The 23,533-nt window shown below is 42.9% G+C and overlaps 1 protein-coding gene across 2 annotated transcripts in view; it reads left to right on the top strand.

The window, feature by feature from the left end:
* Positions 1-23,533, top strand: part of CROT (carnitine O-octanoyltransferase) — a 662,560-nt gene that overhangs the window by 212,712 nt on the left and 426,315 nt on the right. The window lies entirely within an intron of this gene.

Here is a 23,533-nt window from a genome sequence, read left to right as displayed (position 1 = left end):
CTGGTCTACTTCTAGAGTTGCGCCAAGTATGCACTCTTCTTCCTCCCTTCGGCACAGTCCATAACCTTCTTCTGAATCGCTCTCATCGCGTTGTAGCCAATACTGCGAAACAGCGCTAGCGCACGGCAGCTTGGTTACCTATTCTTCGTTGTAGAATCCTGTCTCATTACTGTATTTCTGTGAATTTTTGCTTTGTGGAAAAGGCGGTGTGGGCACCTGATTCTGTTGGGTAACAACCTGCTGCTGTCGCTGCGGTTGACCACTCACCTCATTCTGCACCTGTGGATTCAATGATGCATTTTTATTATTAGTACTTGGGGGAAATTTACACTCTGATTTCCAATGCCCTACTCTACCGCAATTATGACATGGGAATTTCTTTTTAGCTTCTTCTATATTAAAATTTCCCTTACCTTTCCCAGGAGTGAATTTTTGTCTGGGGTCTGTATTATTCGCTTGTTCCGCTAACTGAGCTTCCTGTCTTTCTGCCACTTTTACTTGTGCCCACATAGCTTTCTCTTTTAATTTACGCTGTTTGGCTTCAATCTCATCACTGAAATATTTTGCATGTCTCAATACTTCATCTATTTTCTTGTTTTGCCAATCTACAGTATGTTGTATGATCATCTCACTAATTTCTGGATGTAGACCATATACAAATCTGTATACAAAATGACTCAAGTCCTTTTCACTCAAATTCTCATCACCACTGAACTGTTTAAAGGCCAGAATTAATCTTTCGTAATATGCATGTACCGACTCCTTACTTTCCTGATGAGTCCTGTCAATTTTTACCCAATCAGTCTCTTTGGGAGGTACTTTATTTTTCAGAAAGACAATAACCTGTTCGTATTTCTTCATTACCTTGGGGTCAGGGGCTCCTGTCTTTGGATCCCTATGGTATTCCTGTGTAGGCCAATTTATCATCAACTTACACTCTGTCCATAAATCTGCTGGTACTATTATGTCAAATAAACTATTCAGATCAATCCATAATACTTTAGATATTTTCACAAATCTGTCCACTTGCCTATACCACTCGACGGGCTTTTCGCGAAGTCGAGGGAAATCATTTGTAAATGACAAAATATCTTGTCTAGTCCATGGAACATGTACATATCCTCCTCCTGGAATTTTTCTCATGGGGCATTCTGTTACTACCTTTTCCTTTTCTCTAACAGGGAACGCTGCAAATGTTTTATCTGAGGCATCATCTCGTTTTCGGTACCACCTGCTTCTCCATTTATCCACATCTCCCCATTTTCTCAGCAAGATAATTATTTCCTTAATCTGACTTATTCGTCCTGTGGTATTCAAATTTTCCATATCCTTTTCAGTAAAATCTATTTGATATGGTTTCTGTAAAGCCTTCACCTTTTCAATATCTATGCCCATTTCATTTGCTACTTCTTCTAATCTTTCATGCAGATTTTTTGCTCTCCATGTTACACTTTTGCACAGAAACAGTAATTCCTCATCCTGATAGGTTTTTAGCTTCTCTGTGGGGATAGTTCCTACTATTAACTCTTCTTGTACCGTAATTTAGCCACATCTATTGATTGGGATTCTTTGTCTTTTCTCTGCAAACTTCTCAACCATTCGCTCAATTCCTCTGAAGTTGGACCTACTGGTTTCTCTATATTACTTCGTTCTAAGTCCCTTTGAGTCTCTGATACTGATTCTATTGTCACTATATGTCTGTCTGCTATATTTGGACCTAGAAATGGGTTATTCGAAACGTTTGGCACGATCATACTCATTGTCTGTCTCCATGGATTTTCATTTAGGCTCTGCTTTGGCTTCTCAGTCTGTTTATTACTGTTATAAGGAACTGTTAAACAATGTTCACTATCTTTCTGTTTATCAAAAATAGGCATCACAGGGCCTATAGTCACTGGAACAGTTAGGATAGGGTTGCCACTTTTGAGTATTTGGGGGTGACCCTTAATGATAAAATGAATTGGGGGTCCCATTTGGCGAAGGCAAATTTGAGATTAGCCCAATCAGTGGGGGGCATCTTGAAGGTGTTTAATAACACCACTTTTAAACCTTTGGGCCCCCCTATGGAAATCTATAAATCTCAAGCCAGAGGAGGAGCACTTTATGGCGCTGAATTATGGGGATATTCCACCCCCGCTTAAAACCATAACTCTGCTACCAGAAAAACTGTTGCAACGCGGAAACCTGGGTAACGGGAATCAGGACAAAGACCCGTACCGAATATCCTCCCTACGTCACAGACCAGATATCACATTAACACATTCACTCATACAATCATTGGTGGGGCCCATAACACCAACATTCACACTTCACTTTTCACTGGTCTGCACTTACAGGAGAGATGAATGTTCCAAACGCTGACATGAAAGGAATACCTTATAACCTATAGAGAGAAATTTATTTACACATCTATACACTAATATCCTTACTCCTACACATCTCAATCCTAAACATTAAGATACTCCTCCCAAGTAATCAATGGATCATTTAGTTGGATTGGTAAGGTAATTTAGTCATACTAAAACACACTTGAGATTCTGTTCTATCCTCTCTCAATATACGGCAAAACACATTTGCTTGTTAATCAATATTTGTTTATCTAATTATTGCAAGAATTTAGTTCCACCTAATAAGTTTATTAGACTTTAAGCAAATCACAGAACACCATATTTATCTAATCTGGCTATTTGTCGTCCTCTAAGTCATCGAATTTAGTCGTCAATCAGTCAGAATTCGGGAGTTCCTCACGCCGCACGCTACAGTCCCAAGACCGGACAAGGACCAGAGACGTGCAAGCATCTATCAGTGCCCATAGATTTTTATGAAGTGCTCAGTTCGTCAAAGAAGTGGGCAGCATTCAGTCTGTCAAAGATTCAGGAACACAGCAGTCACGTAGCGTCACCGTCGTCTCCGTCATCAAAAAGGAAAGAGATATAAGGTTTTTTCCTCTCTATTCTACCGTCATTTTTATAATAAAGTAAAGCCAATGATGATACATTTTACAAAATTTGGGCTTATCCCATTGGTCGGTTGGGATCATCCGGTGAGAACTCCTTTATCAGGAGATTGCTGAAACTACCTGTCAGCACCCCATTAATTCCTCTGAGATGGGATTTGGGTCTGGTTCCCATAGAAGAGATTGCCCTGAACCGTCCTCTTCAGTTCTGGAGGCGTCTTTGGTCAACGCCCGAGTTGGTAAGCTACAGGTATGATCTTGGTGACATTATGGCAAGGGGAAAATCGGATAAGATCCCTTGGCTTGCCTACATAAAGAACCTCTGCAACCTAATTGGGATGGGGAATCTATGGTCCGCCCCGGAAGAGACCTGCCGTGCACTCTCGAAGAATGTATTGCGGGAGGTTTTGAAATCTTATAGGAAGGGAATTCTATTCCACTCCTCCCTGGGTAGGCTTACTGACACCTTTTTGGATACTAAGTGTAGTCCCCAGTTTGAAGTTTTTCTGGACGTTATCCAACCACCTTTGGCAAAGAAACTCTACATCCAGTTCAGACACGGTTCGCTTCCGCTGAGGGATCTCACACATAGATGGTCCAACGTTGTAGATCCCGTTAGCTCGTGTCCCCTATGTACTGCTATCTGTGAAACAGAGCTGCATGTTGTTCTCTTTTGCCCTTTATATATTATTGCAAGAAAAAAGTGGATCGTCCAGTTATGCAAGTCTAGGGGTCTCAGGGACCACAAGGAGGTGTTTAGAATTTTGAAATATGATACTACTCCATTGATAGTGTTTGCAATGGCTAAATTTCTTCTCTCAATGTGGTTTGCAAGGTCCAAATTTATGTCTTCCGCTACTCATCTCTCCTGATTTTAGTATTACCTATATTACCATCGCAGTACTTTGAGGTGTAATGTGTATATCTTTGGCCCTGGATTAATTTTTAACAATTTGTTTTCGTGGAAAAGATCATGTTTTTTCACTGCGTATGTTTTATGAACTTTTTTAATGTTTTAACGGATTACACTCTACACAATGCTATTTAATTATGTTTTAAATGTATATATGTATTTATGTCTTTTTATGGTATTATACCGAAATAAAAGCTTTGACTGACTGACTATTAACTCTTCTTGTACCGTAATTTAGCCACATCTATTGATTGGGATTCTTTGTCTTTTCTCTGCAAACTTCTCAACCATTCGCTCAATTCCTCTGAAGTTGGACCTACTGGTTTCTTTATATTACTTCGTTCTAAGTCCCTTTGAGTCTCTGATACTGATTCTATTGTCACTATATGTCTGTCTGCTATATTTGGACCTAGAAATGGGTTATTCGAAACGTTTGGCACGATCATACTCATTGTCTCTCTCCATGGATTTTCATTTAGGCTCTGCTTTGGCTTCTCAGTCTGTTTATTACTGTTATAAGGAACTGTTAAACAATGTTCACTATCTTTCTGTTTATCAAAAATAGGCATCACAGGGCCTATAGTCACTGGAACAGTTACAGCTTCTAAATTTTTAGTCAATTCTCTTATCTTTTCAGTTAATTCTAAAGTTGTTTTTGCTAGTTCTGCCGAATTTTTACCATTCACTTTATTATCTGATTTTCTCTCTATCTATCTGATTGAATTATTTTTCCCTAATTCTTGGGATACTGGTTCAGTCTTAATGATTCGCAAAGTTTCTCTCATTGGGGCACTTGGTGTAAACATTTCAGATTCTGGTTGATACGGAGGTGGATTTTTATAAAACATGTCATCAAGAACATCATCCTCTGCTTCATGCACTCCATACCCTCCTGATTCTATATTATGTCTCTTTTCCGTACATTTTCTACCTCCAACTTCTTCAGCAGTTCTCACAGGAAACAGACCTTCAGTCATACTTGCATTCCGCCACCGTCTCATTCTCTCATCATGAGTGTCATGCCCGTATCTACCAAACATGTACTTATACCTTCCGCCACTCCTCTGTCTTTCTCTGTCATGTATCTCATCTTCTGTCAGTGCTTCAAACTGTGTTGGCCTAGGTCTTGGTTCTAGATTCATCATTTTCTCTCTCAAATTTTTCAAAACCGCTAAATTGAACGATCCATGCTCTGGAAATGCTAAGACTCCGTCATTCTTTGTATATTTTACCCAATTGTCTAACCAAATACAAGTATGATATCCATATTTCGCAACCATAAAGGATGCAGGTGTTTTCGGTGGGGGAAGTAACTGTCCTTCCCTCGCCACAATCGGTTTGTCCTTTTTAAACCACTTCTTAATTCTCCCAAACCAGGAATTTTTCTCCTTTTCCGGTGATCGTAATACATCATTTTGTCTTCCGTGAATCGCTAGTCTTTTCCTTTCGACTATTCTGTTGCTCTAACCAATCGTAGCGCGACTCACACTAATGCACCAATCCGGAGCGTCTACGTCACTTCTGCAATTCTTCAATCCCAGTGCGTCTCACACTTGCGCACCAATCAGCAGCATCTACGTCACCCTGTACTTCTCCACTCTTAGCGTGGCGTACACTAACACACTAATCAAGAACGTCTACGTTTCTCACTGACTAGCCAATCCCAGCGCGGCTTTTCTGACGTCAGCTTTTCTCGCTGTCGCAGCTCCTGCTCCTGTTGACCCCTCCTTTACAAAATGTTATCGGTAATTTTTCTTACATTCTTTTTACTTACAAATCTGTTAGTAATGACATAAAAACGCCACCATTGTCCGCTTCGCTAACCAAAGAATAGTAAATGATCTTTTTCACAAGAATTCCGTCTTTCCCGAGAGCAGCGCTTACCTCTGCCCTACTACGGTATCGTTACTTCCGTTGATAAAGTAGCACATCCCTCTACCTTACCCTTCTAGCAAGCATCGGCTAACCGATTCTCCAGAATTAAGACACCTAGTTGGAGACCCAATGCTCCTGAGAAATAAAACCAGAGTTTCGCAATTAACCCAAATGCCTTTTCATTCACGCACTTCCACACAGAAAAATGTAGTACATTCACACAGAATTCTGTCTTTCCTGAGAACAGCGAGCAGTCTGTCCTACTACAGAATTATGACATACGTTACCAAAGTAGCCCTTCCCTCTACTTTATCCTTCTAACAAGCTTAGGGAACACCTATTCCCTTTCGAGTGATAAGTGTTATCAGAGTGCCTTCTGGACTCCTGGTACCCAAGACCAAAATTTCACAGGTGACCTTCGCTACCATACACTTCTTTCATACAGGAGATATTTCTAATGCCAACACACGACGATGTCACCGAATCGAACCCATACAATGCGTCGTGCAACTTCAATCGTTACACATTTTCCCTGTGTACCTACAGGGCAACAACAATTCCGTCTTTCCCGAGAGCAGCGCTTACCTCTGCTCTACTACAGAACTGTTACAAACTTCCGACTTCCTACATCCCAGAAGCTGTGCAAACAACATAAAACTTAGCTCGACTCAACATAGAGTGTTAATACATAAACCAATACTTTCCAATAATCAATAAGCTATTTACAAGCAATAATCACCAAACCAAAACAATAAAAACCATAACTCTGCTACCAGAAAAACTGTTGCAACGCGGAAACCTGGGTAACGGGAATCAGGACAAAGACCCGTACCGAATATCCTCCCTACGTCACAGACCAGATATCACATTAACACATTCACTCATACAATCATTGGTGGGGCCCATAACACCAACATTCACACTTCACTTTTCACTGGTCTGCACTTACAGGAGAGATGAATGTTCCAAACGCTGACATGAAAGGAATACCTTATAACCTATAGAGAGAAATTTATTTACACATCTATACACTAATATCCTTACTCCTACACATCTCAATCCTAAACATTAAGATACTCCTCCCAAGTAATCAATGGATCATTTAGTTGGATTGGTAAGGTAATTTAGTCATACTAAAACACACTTGAGATTCTGTTCTATCCTCTCTCAATAAACGGCAAAACACATTTGCTTGTTAATCAATATTTGTTTATCTAATTATTGCAAGAATTTAGTTCCACCTAATAAGTTTATTAGACTTTAAGCAAATCACAGAACACCATATTTATCTAATCTGGCTATTTGTCGTCCTCTAAGTCATCGAATTTAGTCGTCAATCAGTCAGAATTCGGGAGTTCCTCACGCCGCACGCTACAGTCCCAAGACCGGACAAGGACCAGAGACGTGCAAGCATCTATCAGTGCCCATAGATTTTTATGAAGTGCTCAGTTCGTCAAAGAAGTGGGCAGCATTCAGTCTGTCAAAGATTCAGGAACACAGCAGTCACGTAGCGTCACCGTCGTCTCCGTCATCAAAAAGGAAAGAGATATAAGGTTTTTTCCTCTCTATTCTACCGTCATTTTTATAATAAAGTAAAGCCAATGATGATACATTTTACAAAATTTGGGCTTATCCCATTGGTCGGTTGGGATCATCCGGTGAGGTTTCACACAGTTCAGGAGGTTATGTTATTATACATGATCCATCCGGTTCCTTGTGTTTGTCCATTGTTAGAGTACTTGGCGGGCTTCCCATCGTGACCTTGTTTGGGTACAACGAGAGAAGGGTCATGTCGAGGCCACAGAAACGTGTTGTAGCGCAGGCGCACTTCGCCCAAAACCTCGTGGAATGGTGGTCATCACGTCAGTTTACGACGGCGGCCATCTTTACTTTAGGCCCAAAGGACAACTTAAGAGAAACAAACACAAAAGAGTAATTAATACATAGAAATAATGAATAAAATGTTAAACCCTTACTAATTCCCCTATGTGCTTATAATTATCTAGCGTATAGCGACATTTAAAGCGTTCATATTCACCCATTGATGTCATCTGGTGCAACATTACGAAAACGTCACAAAAGCAACATATATCATGCGATATTCTATTTTTCTACTGTTAGTATGCGTACATATGTTAATTACAAACTAATTAGACATGCAAAATGCAAATCCCACGTGTATTTCGTTCATTAGTAATGTTGATTAAACTTCATGCAAACACATTAATAATATTACAATGAATAAATTATTCTAATTAGTATAAATATGCAGAATGGGGGGGGTATACAAAATGTTGTACTACCCGCTCCATCAGAGCTATCATTCAACCAAACTTTAAAGGTGGCTCTAAATCTGACCCCAGCAATTATAGACTGATAGTGCTCTGGACAATGAAGCAAAATGTTTTGCTAGCCTACTTCTGGAGGACCTACGAAAATGGGCTGAGTCGAGGAGTTAAAAACCTCAGGGTATGTTGAGAACTCTGGCACCTCGACAAACCATGTTCGCAATATCCTTTTTATTAGAAAGTGCGATAAAATCATGGACCACACTGCATTGCTGCTTCGTGGATTTCAGGGCAGCGTTCGACTGTGTCCCAAGGCGGGCCTTATGGGCAAAGTTAAAGAACAGGGGCATCCCATCGAAACTTCTTGATGTTCTTATACAATTACACACACAGACACATGGATTCGTGTCACACTGGGTGACGGAATCTGTGTGTCCAGGAAACTTGCTACCTCGCAAAGGTGCTTGCTTGCCCCTATGCTCTTTAATTTATACATTTCTGATTTGTGGTCCCTATGCTCTTTAATTTGTTCATTTCTGATTTCTGATTTGTTATGATTTGTCCAGTGCTCTCAACAACATAAATAGTCATTCCCTCAAGATCCGAAGCGAACACATCAGCAACTTATTGTATGCAGATGACTATGTTCTGCTTAGTTACACAAGAGGTGGACAGCAGCGCTTGTTAAATTAATTGCACTCTTATTCCAATGCCAAACGCCTGGAGGTTACTTTAAGGTAAACCAAGATTAAAATACTAGGCTAGAAAAGCAACGAGGTGACTGCTGGTACCTCAACTGCAATAAGGTCTTGAAGGAACAGACATACAAATACCTGGATGTCACAATTGATGCAAGGTGCTCCTTCACTCGGCACATGGAGACAGCAGAAACCAAGACCCTCCTGTCATCTTTTTCAAAACTGTCAAGCTCGTTGTTGGGGATGAGCCTTGACCAACTTCTGCAGGTAATTAATGCAAAAACCTTCCCATCCCTGGTATATGGCAGGAAAATCCTGCTGGGGAGGGATGGCAGGCTTCTAAAAGAGCTTGTCACCAAGATCTGCAAGGCCACTCTCCGAATGCCGTGATCTGCATCAGCCACTCAGGTCTGATTGGAATTTGGCCTTCTTGACCAGCGGCTAGCAGGAGCAAGATCGTTCTTAAATCTCTGCTACAAACTCCGGCTTGCTAGGCGAGGACATTTGGAGACCCTACTGTAGGGTGACATTCAATCAGGCAGCCCCAGACAACCCCACTCCCTGCACCTCGAGGGCTGCTACAGTCTCCAGAACGCCAAAGAGCTTTGGGCTTCACAACTTAGTCAAAATGCCTTCAAGAGAAGCATCAGAAAGCAAGTGTGCTTCCTCTCGCGCCAAGCTGACATGAAAACCTAGCAAAGCGCAGTCATGCATGGGCTGCCATCAACTCTTATAAGCTATGGCATCACCAACCTTATCTGGCCTGCATGTACAGAAAATATACAAAAACTAAAGTTCCTGGCCCTCAGGCTTGGCGTGCCGGTTTTTGAAACATTTGGCCAGGTGGTGACGGACTCTGGAATCTACATTGTGCAGGGGCTGTGGTATGTACAAATAATCTCTACAACACATGGTCTGCAGCTCTACAGCCTTGTTAGAGGTGCGGACAGTGCTTCTAACACAGAATGGAACAAATTAGGAACACGGAGCCAGTAATTCATGCCCTAAACCCTGATAATACCTCTTTGAACATTCTGTTGGTTAAGTTGGTGGCCACAGTGGCTAAGAAACTAAGCCTGGGGGTAACAACATTTGGTGTGGACCCAGCCAATACTTCAGCCACCTAATTGAACCGCCCGCCGGCACCTCAACATATTATAGCAAATTTCTCCAGACAACCGTCTCAAGGTTAAGGACTTGGAGCGCTGTTTAGTCCGTGCTTCAGTGGCGTTTACATGGTTTTTGCTTACAGTCGAACGTGTCCATGAAACCTTTTTTGCACTGTGTGGGATTAGCGTTGTAAATGCACTCTGTGCTTTATGCAATTACTAAATATGCACTGAGCCTACTTATGTGTTAGCCCTCAAAGGGGGCAATCGACCCCCGCACTTATCTTCCAGTTTCTGTATCCTGCCATGTTCCTCTCTGCACTGCACCTTCGCACTTTGAGTTTAGCACTAACGGGTGTAACGTGTTTGTTCCTTCCTGAGTGACTTATGCTGTCTCAATGTTGGTTTTGTGTCACGGTTTCAAGTAGCCTGAATAATCTAGGTCCTAGTTTCACGAGGGAACATCAAGCTCCCGCGCCTCACTTATGATAAAAGTCTGCTGCCATTTTATACATTGCACTCTGCACTTTGCTTTCATCAGTAGTCTTTGGCGCGGTTGTATGCACCAGCACTATCGATAGTTGCAAAATGTAAAACACGTGTTAGTTCCTGGTGAGCATATTGCGCCTACCTCCTGTTATGCACTGCACTTTGTTTTTACAAGTCATTGGAGCAGCTGTCGGCTCCAGTGGCACCGACAAAATGTAAAATGTTTATAAGTCATTTTGATTCACATGTTAACCTCGCTTTAATGAATACCGATTGCAATCGTTTATCGCCGGATGTAAAAATGCTTCGAAAGTCTGAGTCAGTGGCGCGCGCCAACGATGCAATGATCACTACTGGCCGTGCTGCTTACCCGAACCTTCACCCGCAGGGCGGCTCTAACGCACCAAGGTGTGGTTGGCAGGCACTCAATTGCCTGCTTTTCAAGACTCCCTTTCCCCTTGCCAGCCTGGTATGTGGCAACCTGCTCTTTTGCAATTGTGCCATAGGGTTTTGAACAGCATCTGCCCACACAATCAGGCAATTAACAACAAAAATAGATATCTTGTACGGTCTCCTCTGTTGTAGCAGTTTCACAAACCCTTCCCTATGTGTCTCAGAAGTAGACTCAGCCCTCTGCTAGCAGTCACTGCCTCCATCATGAGGGGTGTGGCTCAGGCCTGGCACCAGGAATTTTTATTTGGGTGGGCCAAGGGTGCATTCGGGTGGGCCACTGCGGGCCCGATTTGTCCCTTATATGTCTAGCCAGGCCTGCTTCTGGGCCGTCCTTTATCTCTTCTTAGTCTTTCAAGGCCCAGTAAAATGCACTCTTTTCCAAATCTCTTTCTAAATGTTATCACTCTCAAAAAGTTTTTTTTTTCTCCATGTAATGTCTCTTTGATGGGAAGAGGAGGATTCTGAGGGGGGAGTATCAGGAAAGTGACACTACTCGGGCTCCCTCTGTGCGAGCCTGCAGGGAGAATCTCTCTTCATTGCCACCTCCACCTGACCCCGGACTCTCAGCGAACTCCCTTACAGGATTGATTATCCATTCTTCTACTGCCCCTTTCCAGTGCATCTTCTCCCACAGCTGACCTTGGTCCCCAGTCCCATACCAGCCACCATCCAGTTCCACTTTCATTATTCCTGGTAAAAAACATTAGTAAAATCACCTCCAAACTTGAAGCATTGAATATAGCAGTGCATATAATTAGCACACACTTTAAAGTATGTTCCACAGTTGCCATAATGACCCAACTGCTAATTAAATAAACACGCATTTGCAGTGCAATAGGTCTCGCATTTGGTAGAGTTTAAGCTGTTGACACTGTAAAAGAATTTTTTTTTTGTAGAGTTTTATATAGCGCGAACTAGACCCTAAGATATCGGGTATTAGAGCGCTTTACATGAGCACCAGTTGCGTTACACGAGGACACATTCATTTTTGTTAGGCACGAGGAGATTAAGTGATTTGCCCAGAATCACAGGATGTTGAGCCTCGTTGCAGAGACTCAAACCCGGTTCCTCAGCTTCGAGGTCCACCGCTCTAGCCGTAAGGCTACATCCTCTCCCCAATGCCTTTTATTTATGTTTTAAAAACCAACACATAAATAAATGGCATAGTCATTTACAATGCCAATAGCTCAAACTCTAGAAAATGCAAGACCTATTGCATTGCAAATGCTTGTTTTCAATCTCGCGCCTCTTCTGGCCATGACGCTCCCTCGTTCTGCGGGTCTTCAAATTCTTCACTCACAACCTCCATTCTTCGAAAGAGCACTTCTGTAATGAGGACACGTGTGAATGGCAATTTATTTATAGAGCACTTACTACTTCTGATGAGGCATCGTGATTTAGTTGTTTGGGCTCTGAATGTAGATAATGTACAGTGTCTATTGTGCTTTTTATTAAAGGGCTCGGACGTCAACTCAGACTACATGCGCACCATATAAAAGAAAATAAGCATTTCTGCAGTGTGAACCCTCTGGCTGTCCTTCAGACAGACCCTGTCCGCCACCCGTTCCCAGCATGCACCTAAAAAGACACGCCCGCTGTTCAGGCTTCCAGCACATAGGCCATGCAATGAATGAACATGACTGCCCCTAACGTATGTCTTCCCTGCATGTCCACATCAGTGTTCCGACCTGCCATTGGTTGTCAAGTGCTTGTTGGGTGTAAAGTGATAGGTGCAGCATGCCAATGAAAAGCACTGAGTAGATAGACTTCTGGACTGAAAGTACCTGTGTAAAAAACACAAATCGAAGTTTTTAATATGTGTTATCAATTGCATGACTTCGTAAAAGTCAAAATTTATTGATTTTTATGTATATTTTTGTAAGTTTGTTTGTACCTGTAGGGGACAGTGGTGCAGTAAATCTTGAGGGTTTTAAAATGCCCCTTTTGAAGGATGTTAGTTTGAATGGGGAGTGCTGTCTAGAAGGATTTAGGCGAGCGCCACGGTATTGTTTCACATTGTAACTCATTCTCAGGGGACGACCATACGGGACTAGGTCATCTGTGGGTACATATCACCCCAAATTCCCAGTGCCCATGTCAAACTCAGAGGGATGAAAGGCAAAGCTGGTCCAGAAAGAATGTCCGTCTAAGCTGAATGTTGCACACAGCAGCAGAAGGCGCATTGACACGATGGGCTAAACTGCCTCGCTTTGTATCCTATTAAATCCACTGCGTTGTATGGTTTCACACCAGCCTCGACTTTATTTTGATATGAAAATCTCCTCACTTTGAACCCCATTTACGATGTAAACGGCCTCTTCGTGTTGATTGTTCAGGAGGTAGGAAGAAGGGGGAAGTGCAACCCACTGAGCTATCCACGTAAAATTAAATTTATCTGCATTTTAAAACTACCAACAGACAAAATGATTGCTCTCCAGCAGGATCATAAATCACCGCTCGTGCTTGGCTACTGGAGAAGTGCCTTTTTGCCGCTTTGGGACTGCATAAATCATCGGGATTACCTGCTTGGACGTCTCTCCGATCTTGGGCTGGATTACGACCTGTTTCCTGCCAGCGGTACTGCGGGGACCAGACTGCCCAGCGGCTCCTGATACGCCGCAGCTGGCCCTCTTCCCGCTTCTACCACCAGCAAGGATAAGACCTCTTGCCGCTCGTGCTTGGCTACTGGAGAAGTGCCTTTTTGCCGCTTTGACCCTGAGCTTTGGGACAGCATAAATAATCGGGATTACCTGCTTGGACGTCTCTCCGAACTTGGGCTGGACTACGACCTGTTTCCTGCCAGCGGGACTGCGAGGACCAGACTGCGCAGCGGCTCCTGATACGCCGCAGCTGGCCCTCTTCCCGCTTCTACCACCGGCAAGGATAAGACCTCTTGCGGCCCCCGCTCCGCGGGTGTGCCTCGTGCTTGGCTACTGGAGAAGTGCCTTTTTGCTGCTTTGACCCTGAGCTTTGGGACTGCATAAATCATCGGCATTACCTGCTTGGACGTCTCTCCGATCTTGGGCTGGATTACGACCTGTTTCCTGCCAGCGGGACTGCGAGGACCAGACTGCCCAGCGGCTCCTGATACGCCGCAGCTGGCCCTCTTCCCGCCTTTATCATTCCCTATTTAGTCTCCGCCTTCCCCGCGCACGCGGGACGCGCGCGGGCGTCCGCCGGGCAAAGCCCGGGCCAAGGGCGGGCCCGTTTAAGCCCGTTAAGGTCCGACTAAGGCCGGGCGGGCCCCCCCTTTAACTCCTGCTACCGTGTGGTTTGTACGTATGTTTTCATTCCTTGTAATTTATTACAAAACAGAGCTGCCCAGTGATTGTGCCTACTTATTGTACCATTATGTCCACACGAGGAAGCAGGAGCAAAATGGCCATGGGAGGAGCTCAGATAACAGGCCCATTAGATAATTTCATCGTTAGGGCAAACTCAGTCATAGATCAAGGGATTGCCCTCATGGAACGAAGAGTGTCCCAAGATCTAGCATTGGCTAAGCGATCGTCTTTGGGGCATCTCGCGACAGCTAGAACCCCTGAGCATATTAAAGAATCAGGTCCTATAGAAGTCCACGCAGACGTGCATAGATTGCAAAATGTGGTAGATTTGTCAGCGTCAGAACTCCTATCCGATTCACATTTGAGTTCGGCATTAGAAAGGACCCCGGAATTAGTGATGATCCCCACGCCAGATGATACAAGTATTAGGCAGTTGAGGGGAAGGAGGGAGGGCGCTATATTGAACACATCTAAAAAAACAAAGAAAATAAAAGCCTCAGTGGATAAGGGGATATGTGAGTTATCAAAAAGGCATGGGCCAGGGATCAGAACTACAATTAAAGAGAGGGCGTGACCCTATGCATATAGATGCGAGTAATGTGGTTCTGGGTTCAGGAAGTGTAGAGGCATCGGTCAGTCTATTTGGAAATAGTAATGATGATGAGGCCGATAGCCAACTCTTAGAAAGAATGCGGGAGCTTTTCAAAATGTATCTCTCCCCGATAGAGACCAGACTAGCGTGCATAGAAAAGCAGTTAGTTGAACTGACTGCTTTTTCTGAGAATCCTTCTAATCCTGGGGTACCAAAGGCAGGGGGCAGTAAGTCAAATAACAACAAATTAGTAGGCTTGCCAGCGAAAAATACACCTGCACTAGTGGTAAACGCAAAAACGAAGATCCTTATGCCCCCAGAGAAGAAAACTGTAGATAATCCTAAAACCCCTATTGTGCACACTAGACAGGAGGATAATATATCTAAGGCCTCCGGACTGGACCCCAACAGGGATTGTAACTGGGGAGCTCCACTGGGTAAACTAGCTGTTAATCTGCCCCCAGAAGCAAGCCCTTTTGTGGTGGTTATGACCGGGGTCCCAGAGTTGGCTGATTTTACTGAGGAACCTAGTTGGTCATTAAAGAACAAGGTCCAACATTGGCTTAATATCAACCGACCGCTACCGCCCCACCGGTCGAGTAAGATCTTAATGGTGCGTAGGTTGCCCTGGGTGGGGCACGGGAGGAAAACAATCCAGGGTGACTGTGTTCTGGTCAATTTTGAGGATCCACGTACGGTCGACCATATATGTTCATGGGGTATGCAGGGCATAAATGAAGGCATTGAAACAAAACGACTTTCCTTTTTTTATCCTCCCAGGAGTCGTTTTGGCCCAGACTATGATAGGAACTGGCGCAGAGTAGGCCACCAAGAGAGGGGAGGAGACAGGGGGGAGTGGGGAGGGCACCCTGTTAGGGACGAAATATTCCGGGATAATTGGAGAGGAATCCCGACTGCCAACAGGTATAGTTGCCTGGAGATGGTTGATTGACGGTCACCGATCAGCGGGGCCCTGTATGGTTGTTGGGAGGGGTTTAGTAAGCCTAATAGGAGAACTAATCAGTCGGCTTACAGCAATTTAATAATTTCCTCTGAGAATAGGGATAAAGACGTAGCTGTGGCCAGTACCACCTTCTGTCCATTGGTAAAGGGGCCAGATAGACTAGAGTCTGTAGTGATTAATCATACTGGTGGCGGCGAAGAAAGAGTGCTAGCCCAACAAAGATCCCTAAGTACAGCAGTGGGGGGTGTTGGAGATAGCGTTGTAGCTGCATCCCTGGAAATAGGTAACTGTGCTGCTACTGAATTAGCCCCAGGGACCTTACCAGACGATCAAAGGGGGAGGTTGGCTCTCCTATCCTGGAACATAGCGGGATTGTTAAATAAGGTAAAGGACCCCATCTTCTTGGCTTTCATTGACAATTTCGATGTAATTTGCCTTCAGGAGTGCTGGGAAGAGTTCGAAATACATCTAGCCGGGTACCGTACTTATTTTTCTACAGCGCTGCAGACCAGTAGGGGCAGATGTTCTGGTGGGCTTTGCACCTACATTTCAAATACTGCTAATTTGACCATTAAGTGTCAGACCACCGGGGGGGCACAACTATTATCGGGTACTCTCCTTTAAGGTGGGAGGAAATCAGCATATCACCCTTATTAATTTGTATAATAACATTCCAAAGGATGACCAATAAAGGGTCTTGGAAGAATTAAATAACTTTTTATGCTGCAGGACAGGTTCCGCGCAAAATGAAAGGTGCATTATAGTGACGGGTGACTTTAATTGCCATTTATGTCCCCACAGTAATTTAGGAATATGATCCTTGTACACATTTTGAGCACTCCATGCTGGGAAATTTGTTTAACAATTTAATATATGAGTGGGATTTAGGATTTGCGAATGAGTTTTGTAATCCCCAGGTTAATTTCCAACCCACCTTTAATGGGCAGGGTCTGCGGTCTGTCATAGATTATACGCTGGTTACCACAAGTTACCACTGCAGTGTCCTGTCGTTTAAAACAGAGGAGATTGCACTTAGCGATCACTTTCCGATTAGTTCAACTTTTGATACTGGGTTGAGCTGTAGACAAGTGTCTAATGTAGCTGAAAACTTATATTGTCACGGCATATCGTTGGTTAGAACCAATGGCTATGCAATAAAATGGAGTAAGGTCGACCCTATAAACTTCCTGCAGAGTTTAGTAGCGGGCCAGTTTAACGACTTTATGACGTGTCTTGAGGAAAACCCTAATCCAACTGCGGTTATCGCAGCATTCCAGAAGATCACAGTACAAATTGGCAGCAAACCAACAGGAATACTACGGGAAGGTGAGAGACACAAGGCTGAGGGCAGCAAAGCGCACTCTAACTTAAAACAGACCCTAAAAAAAGTACCCACAAATCAGCAAGATATAAGATCTGCTAGAACAGCTTATAAATCTACCCTACATAAACGGAGAAAAGAGTTGAAGGAGGCTGCGTGGGGTGCTCTACTAAAGGCGTGTTCCCTGAGAGATAACACTGCCTTCTGGAGAGCGGTAAATGCCCCTTTTTTTGTTGAAAGGAAATCTGACCTGGTAGAGATCGCCATAGAGGAGCCTGTATGGGTCAATTACTTCACCAAGCTATACAAGAAAGACGATCTGGCCAGTCCAGAAAGCTCTGGCCCTGGCCCGTTGACTGTTATAGAGCCTGTCCTTCTGATTTGTTCCCTTTGGGGATTTTTTTTCTCCATTTCAGAGGTGGAATCGGCAATACTAGAAAGCTCTAACAGTAAAGCTCCAGGACCAGATGGAATTCCAATAGACATTTATAAGGATAATATCTCCTTATGGGCACCGCTCCTGACGAACGTGCTTAACAGTTGCAACAATAAAGGATTTCCACCTACGTGGCAGGAAGCGATAGTGGTGCCCATATTTAAGACGGGAGATCGAAACGACCCCAAATGTTATAGGCCCATTTCACTACTTGACGACTCCTTGATGAAAGTGGCAGGTAGAATTATATTAAATAGACTGCAAACATGGGCCAAGGATGAAGGTGTCCTCTCCAAATTCCAGTATGGATTTAAGTCAGGATTAGGAACCGTCGAACAAGGATTAAATCTGGCTATGTTAATTGGCAAATACACGGTGGCGAAAAAGAGCAATTTATTTATGACGTTTATAGACCTTAGCTCAGCTTTTGACTGTTTGAGCCATGATATTATGTGGGATACTTTAACAGGGCTCGGCATTGATTTAAATATTCTTAATTTTCTTAAATAGTTGTATAGAGGGGCAGGGGCAAAGGTGCGCTATGGAAAGAAAGGCGAATGCACAAATAAATTCCCAATAATGAAAGGTGTTCGTCAAGGTTGCATTCTGGCACCCTTTCTTTTTAATTTGTATATTAATAGTGTGGCAGATTATTTAATTAAATTAGGTGTAGATTATCCCCAAATTGATGGCTCCGCGGTGCCCATTTTATTGTACGCAGATGATGCGGTCATAATGGCAAGAACCCAAGTAGGTCTTCAGAAGGCGTTAACTAGTTTCTCAGTATTTATGGGATCTAGGGGCTTAAAAATTAACATCGGGAAAACCTTTACCATGTGCTGCTCATCAAAACATAAGATTTCTTGTAATACTTTTTTAGAACAGTCTAAAATAGGATTAACTAGTACTTTCTAATACTTAGGGTTTGTTTTTAATAAAAGAGGTACCCGGACCACAGCTGTTAGTACTAGGAAACTAGCATTCGCACGTGCAAAAGGCGAAGTGAAACAGTTCGTTAACAAACTGGGGGGTAGGCCTGTTCGTATTTTGATCGATATTTACAAGGCCAAATCTGTGTCAACTGCTACCTACGGGGCTGGTATTTGGGGGGTTGCAGACTGTCAGGGAATTCAAATAAAGGAAAACTCTTTCCTGCGATATTTGTTAGCTGTCCCCAAATCTACCTCCACCCATGTTTGCCACAAGGAACTTGCTTTGGTTTACATATCAGACCTAATTAGGATAAGTCCGGTGCTGTTATGGCACAAGATTTGGACCTCTATGGCAACTGATTTTAACAGGGCAATTATTACGGACTGCATCAAACATGAGGGAGCCAAAAATATCCAGTGGCTTTCCTATGTTAAGGAATTTTTAACAAACTTAGGTCACTCAGAATGTTTCAACACACCCTCCTCATTATCTTTAATTTCCAGAAAAGCACTAAAAGAATGTTGCCTTGCTTTCCTGGAAAATCAACGCTGGGCTGTGGAGGGGAAGAAGGCATCTGTTATCCAACATTATTCATTGCTGCAGGGACCTGGCTTGCAGCTCTATTTATCTCCTGAGCAATCCAGCTATAATAGAATGTTATTAGCTCGGCTGAGAACTGGTAGTTATTTTAGGTTGTTAACCTTTCCAGCCACTAATGATTGGTCGAAAAACTTAATCAAATGCCCGTGTGATGACCTTTCCACTCAATCAACAATTCATTGTGTTTTATTCTGTAAATTTTACGTATGGGGGAGGAAGAGATATTTACCACCTTTGATAAAGATCTGGGGTTTGAGACAGTGTAGACCCGCCTTATTCAAGTTGCTCTTACTACAAGATGAAATGACCATAAGTGCTGTATCTAAGTTTTTAAAATTTACAATTAGATGCAGATTTTCCATGGCTGAAATTTAAATCTGACTCGAACTGTAAAGAAGATCACTCTACTATGCTGTTGTACTAACGCAAGCTAAAGTGCAGAATTAATGTTATTTAAAGAGTTAGTCCCAGTATGAATCACTTAAATTGTTATATATTTTGATCTGTATTATTGAGTTTAATTGTATGTATTAAATTTTAATGTGCTTTTATGATTTTTATACTGAAATCGAATACAGCTATGACAGACAGACCAGAGTTATCGGTACATTTTTTATTATCGTTGTGCATCGTTGGCAGATTCACTGCGAGGGCCAAGGCTCATGTTCGGGTGGGCCAGGCACATGTTTGGGTGAGCCTGGTCCACCCTGCCCACCTGCTAGAACCGGGCCTGGCGTGGCTACTCAAAGAGTACGCTTCAATACCGAGACTGCGCCGATTACTAAGAAGTCATCTTTTCCACTCTTGCGAGTCCCGGCACTTACAAAAATAACGTGTTCACTTCCTTCCAGACCAACATGGCGGAGCTAAAAAAGATAAACAAACCGGCCTCCTACCACTTCTATTCTGCCCCTCCATTCATACTACTCGTCTCTCAAGGGCGATAACAAACCTTCCTGTAGTCCCCAAGCCCTAGGGATCAAAGTCGTGTTCATAGGAAGGTGAGGGTGGGCCGTGGACACGGGACGAGGAAGAGTAAACGGAGTAATAAATGTCACGAGTAAGTAATCGCCGCCTTTTCACCTCATCTCTTCCTCTTTACAGTGCTCATTACATGAGGATATGCCAAAGCAGCAACCCCACCACCAGATGACTACCAAGCATTGATTACCTTCCTTTAACAGCCCAGGGCAGAAACCTGAAATGTCAGACCGGGATCACAGCATCCTACGATCCCAGTTACAAGGCGAAAAGGAGCAGCACCCACAACCAGACCTACGTGAAACGATTAGTCTCACGAGAAAATCCAGAACAACCAGTCAAGAACTGGAAACTGAAAACCTCATGATTAATATATCATAAGAACAATGTCAGGGCCAACACAGCACCTCGACCCAAGTACTTCAGGGAGCCAGGGTCAAATTCAAGACCAAGTCTGTAAATGGGCTACAAAATTCACTCGGAGGCAGGAGAATACAGCTGTACCAATAAAATTGTACCAAAGTCAACCCAGAAAAACTGTTCAATGGGAACCACAAACCCAATTATCAGGCACTAGAAGGCCAACAATTGTCAGGGGGGTGGAATTACTATGCTAAACGCGCAGGACATATTTTTGGGAGTCAAGGAAGGACATCATGTTTTCATGTTTATTTTGTCCTTTGGACAAGCGGGCCGAAACCACTGCAGCACAAATCCATTAGCTGCCAATTCACAGTCCTACATTATGGATCTGTGAAAGAACATTGTTTGCAGATGAGGTAAGATGTGCTGATGCTGGTAGAACTTGTATTTATGGTTCATTAATATTAATGGCCTCATTTAGATCTTGGCGGACGGATATCCCGTCCAGGAAATATAAATTCCATTATATCCTATGGGATTTATATTTCGGCGGACAGGCTATTCGTCACTGGTGTGACGAAGTAACCCGTCCACCAAGATATAAATCAAGCCATACGTCTTTAAGCGCTGAAAGAAAATGCTGTGAGCTCAGCTTGCACTAGTGACAGAGGTTCCAGTATAAAAAAAAGTGTGCATACGCGTTTGCAAAGTTTAACAACATGAGGCTACCTATAATTATCCCAGAATTTTTTCTGATTAAATGCAAATACTGGTAGAAGCCTGAAAGCAAGTTTGATGATTCCTTGTTTCCAAGATAAAATGTACATAAAAATAGCAACTAAGTAAAAAAAGGTTTTGCTAAACTGTGCACTTTTAGGTACCATTTCTTTGGGGCATTCATTACTAAAATGGTTTTGATAAATGCTAGTATTTCCCCAAAAACTAATAATAGAAAATCAGTTGCAAACCAGTTTCAGCAAGATTACGGAAAACATGAAAATAAACAAGTATGGATATTGACATTTGGTTTGGCGGTGTTTAGCAGCCTTTTGGTTATAGCAAGGTGACATCGTTTTTGTAAAACATAATTGTTGTGGAAGCTACCGGGCCCTGACTCATTTGATAAAAACATTGCCTAATAGCAAAAGTCTTTTTGGTCTCAAAAGGCACACATTGCTATAATAATCCCTGGAAATGAAGGAAACTGCTTTGTGTTCCAATGTATTTGGTGTGAACAGAATGCAGTCAGTCACAGAGAAGTTAGATCTATCTATCTATCTATCTATCTATCTATCTATCTATCTATCTATCTATCTATCTATCTATCTATCTATCTATCTATCTATCTATCTATCTATCTATCTATCTATCTGTCTGTCTGTCTGTCTGTCTGTCTGTCTGTCTGTCTGTCTGTCTGTCTGTCTGTCTACTTATCTATCCGTCTGTCTATCTATATAAAATTAATAAGGACAAAATGTCTTGCCAAACACCAGATATAATTAGAGGCCCAATTATTAACAAAAGTCACAAAAGTGCAACCATAGTATATGTCATTGCATTAGTACACATTTCGACTTCTCTTCAACATGTTTCGAGCTGTTCCCCTAATAGCTCATCATCAGGACTCCACGGGGTCCAGCCCCATGTGTACCACTCCAAGTGAATCCTGTAATAAGGACACAACATGCACACCTAATCCGCACTGTATACATACGGTTCTAGTGATTAATCCATGTTTCTGTCGATGCTATATTATTGCATCATGGTCAAAGCCAGGGGTAGAGGGGCTTGTAGTCACACTTTCGTCAAAGCCGCCTCTGGTGCAGTAACCTACTTCTCTCCCTGGAGACTGCAAACTGAGTATGCTGACAAAAAAACATTATTGAGACAACCAGACTCATTAAAGTCAGGTTTCTTCTCAGTACACAAACCCCTGATTTTTAACCATACCAACTAGGGGCGGGAATAAAAGAGTGGCCAACTAGTTAGGTATTTTTAGATTTTCTTTCCAATTCCACTCCACTACACAAAGTCTACAATAAAAAGTGCTCCTATGTAAATTGCAAGTCGCTGCACGCCTCAATCCATAGAGGATTGAGAGGAACCCCAATGATGAAGCATGCCACCTAGGGGCAACCCTGGTGGGTGAAGGGTCTCTAGAAAAAATATTTTTTTCTAGACAAAGGATTACAACAAATTCTTGCTGTGTCCTATCTAATCCCCTAAGGGCTGGCTTTCTTCGATATACTCAATTTTTGTCTAACTAGTCCACAGAAAACACCCGTGTAGACCTAAGGCCCAGATATGTGTTAGAGATGAACAAATTCTCTCTTATCTGGACAAAGCATGAAGATGAAAAAAATTAAACGTACTGCTAAATTCTTAAAATTAATGTTACGGATCAGATATCCAAATGGTATACAAATCTATAACTAAGGTAGCCAGGCAACTATAGACCCTGAGATGGTGTCTTGCATCTGTGCCAGTAGCTTGGAAGGGCATCAAGACCAGGAGAAGCTCCAATAGGGACTGCAGCACTTATGATGCAAGGACAAATAATCACACAAAGTTGACTCCAGGCACAATCATTCTATTACCCCTCAGGATCAAGATAACACCGCACACAACATCACAAATCTAAATATATTTAACAGTTGAGTTTGAAACCCGAATTCAAATGACTAACAGATCAAGGTTACCTGAAGCTACGCTCTTATGAAATACAGCATCACAGTGTCACAACAGCCACAATAAAGAAATAATAAAGTTGTGCAGGCTCACTTGTAAGTCAGCAACGAAGATTTCTAAAACTAAAGCCATGTGAAGGGATGGTCGTAATGAAGGCTTCGGAAGTTTGTCTGATTTGTGAATTATTTTTTTAAATGTAACTACAACATAAGGAAAGTTAAAATAAAATGAAACTGAGGAATGTCAGTGCTGCCCTGTAACGCTCTGATGTGTACTCAAGAGGGTCGTCGGCCAGAGCACTAAGGGACCTACATTGGCTCCCCGTGGGGGAAAGGGTCGTTTTCAAGTCTCTGTGTCTAACCTTCAGAGCAGTACATGGACTGGGCCCAGCCCCTCTACAGGATAAGTTTGCTCGCTACCTACCAAGCAGGCAACTTCGCTCTTCATCAGCTGGTCTTCTGGTGATTCCGCGATTTAAGCGCACTAGGGTCGGCGGAAGATCCTTCAGCACAGTAGCATCTGGCTTGTGGAATAAGCTCCCTGTAAACCTGCGACAGTGTAATTCCTTACTGGAATTTCGCAAGGGACTT

Source organism: Triturus cristatus, chromosome 10 (genome assembly GCF_964204655.1).
Source record: "Triturus cristatus chromosome 10, aTriCri1.1, whole genome shotgun sequence".
Classification (NCBI taxonomy): domain Eukaryota; kingdom Metazoa; phylum Chordata; class Amphibia; order Caudata; family Salamandridae; genus Triturus; species Triturus cristatus.
The sequence above is the reverse complement of the archived record's forward strand: the minus strand, read 5'-3'. Positions and strand labels throughout refer to the sequence as shown.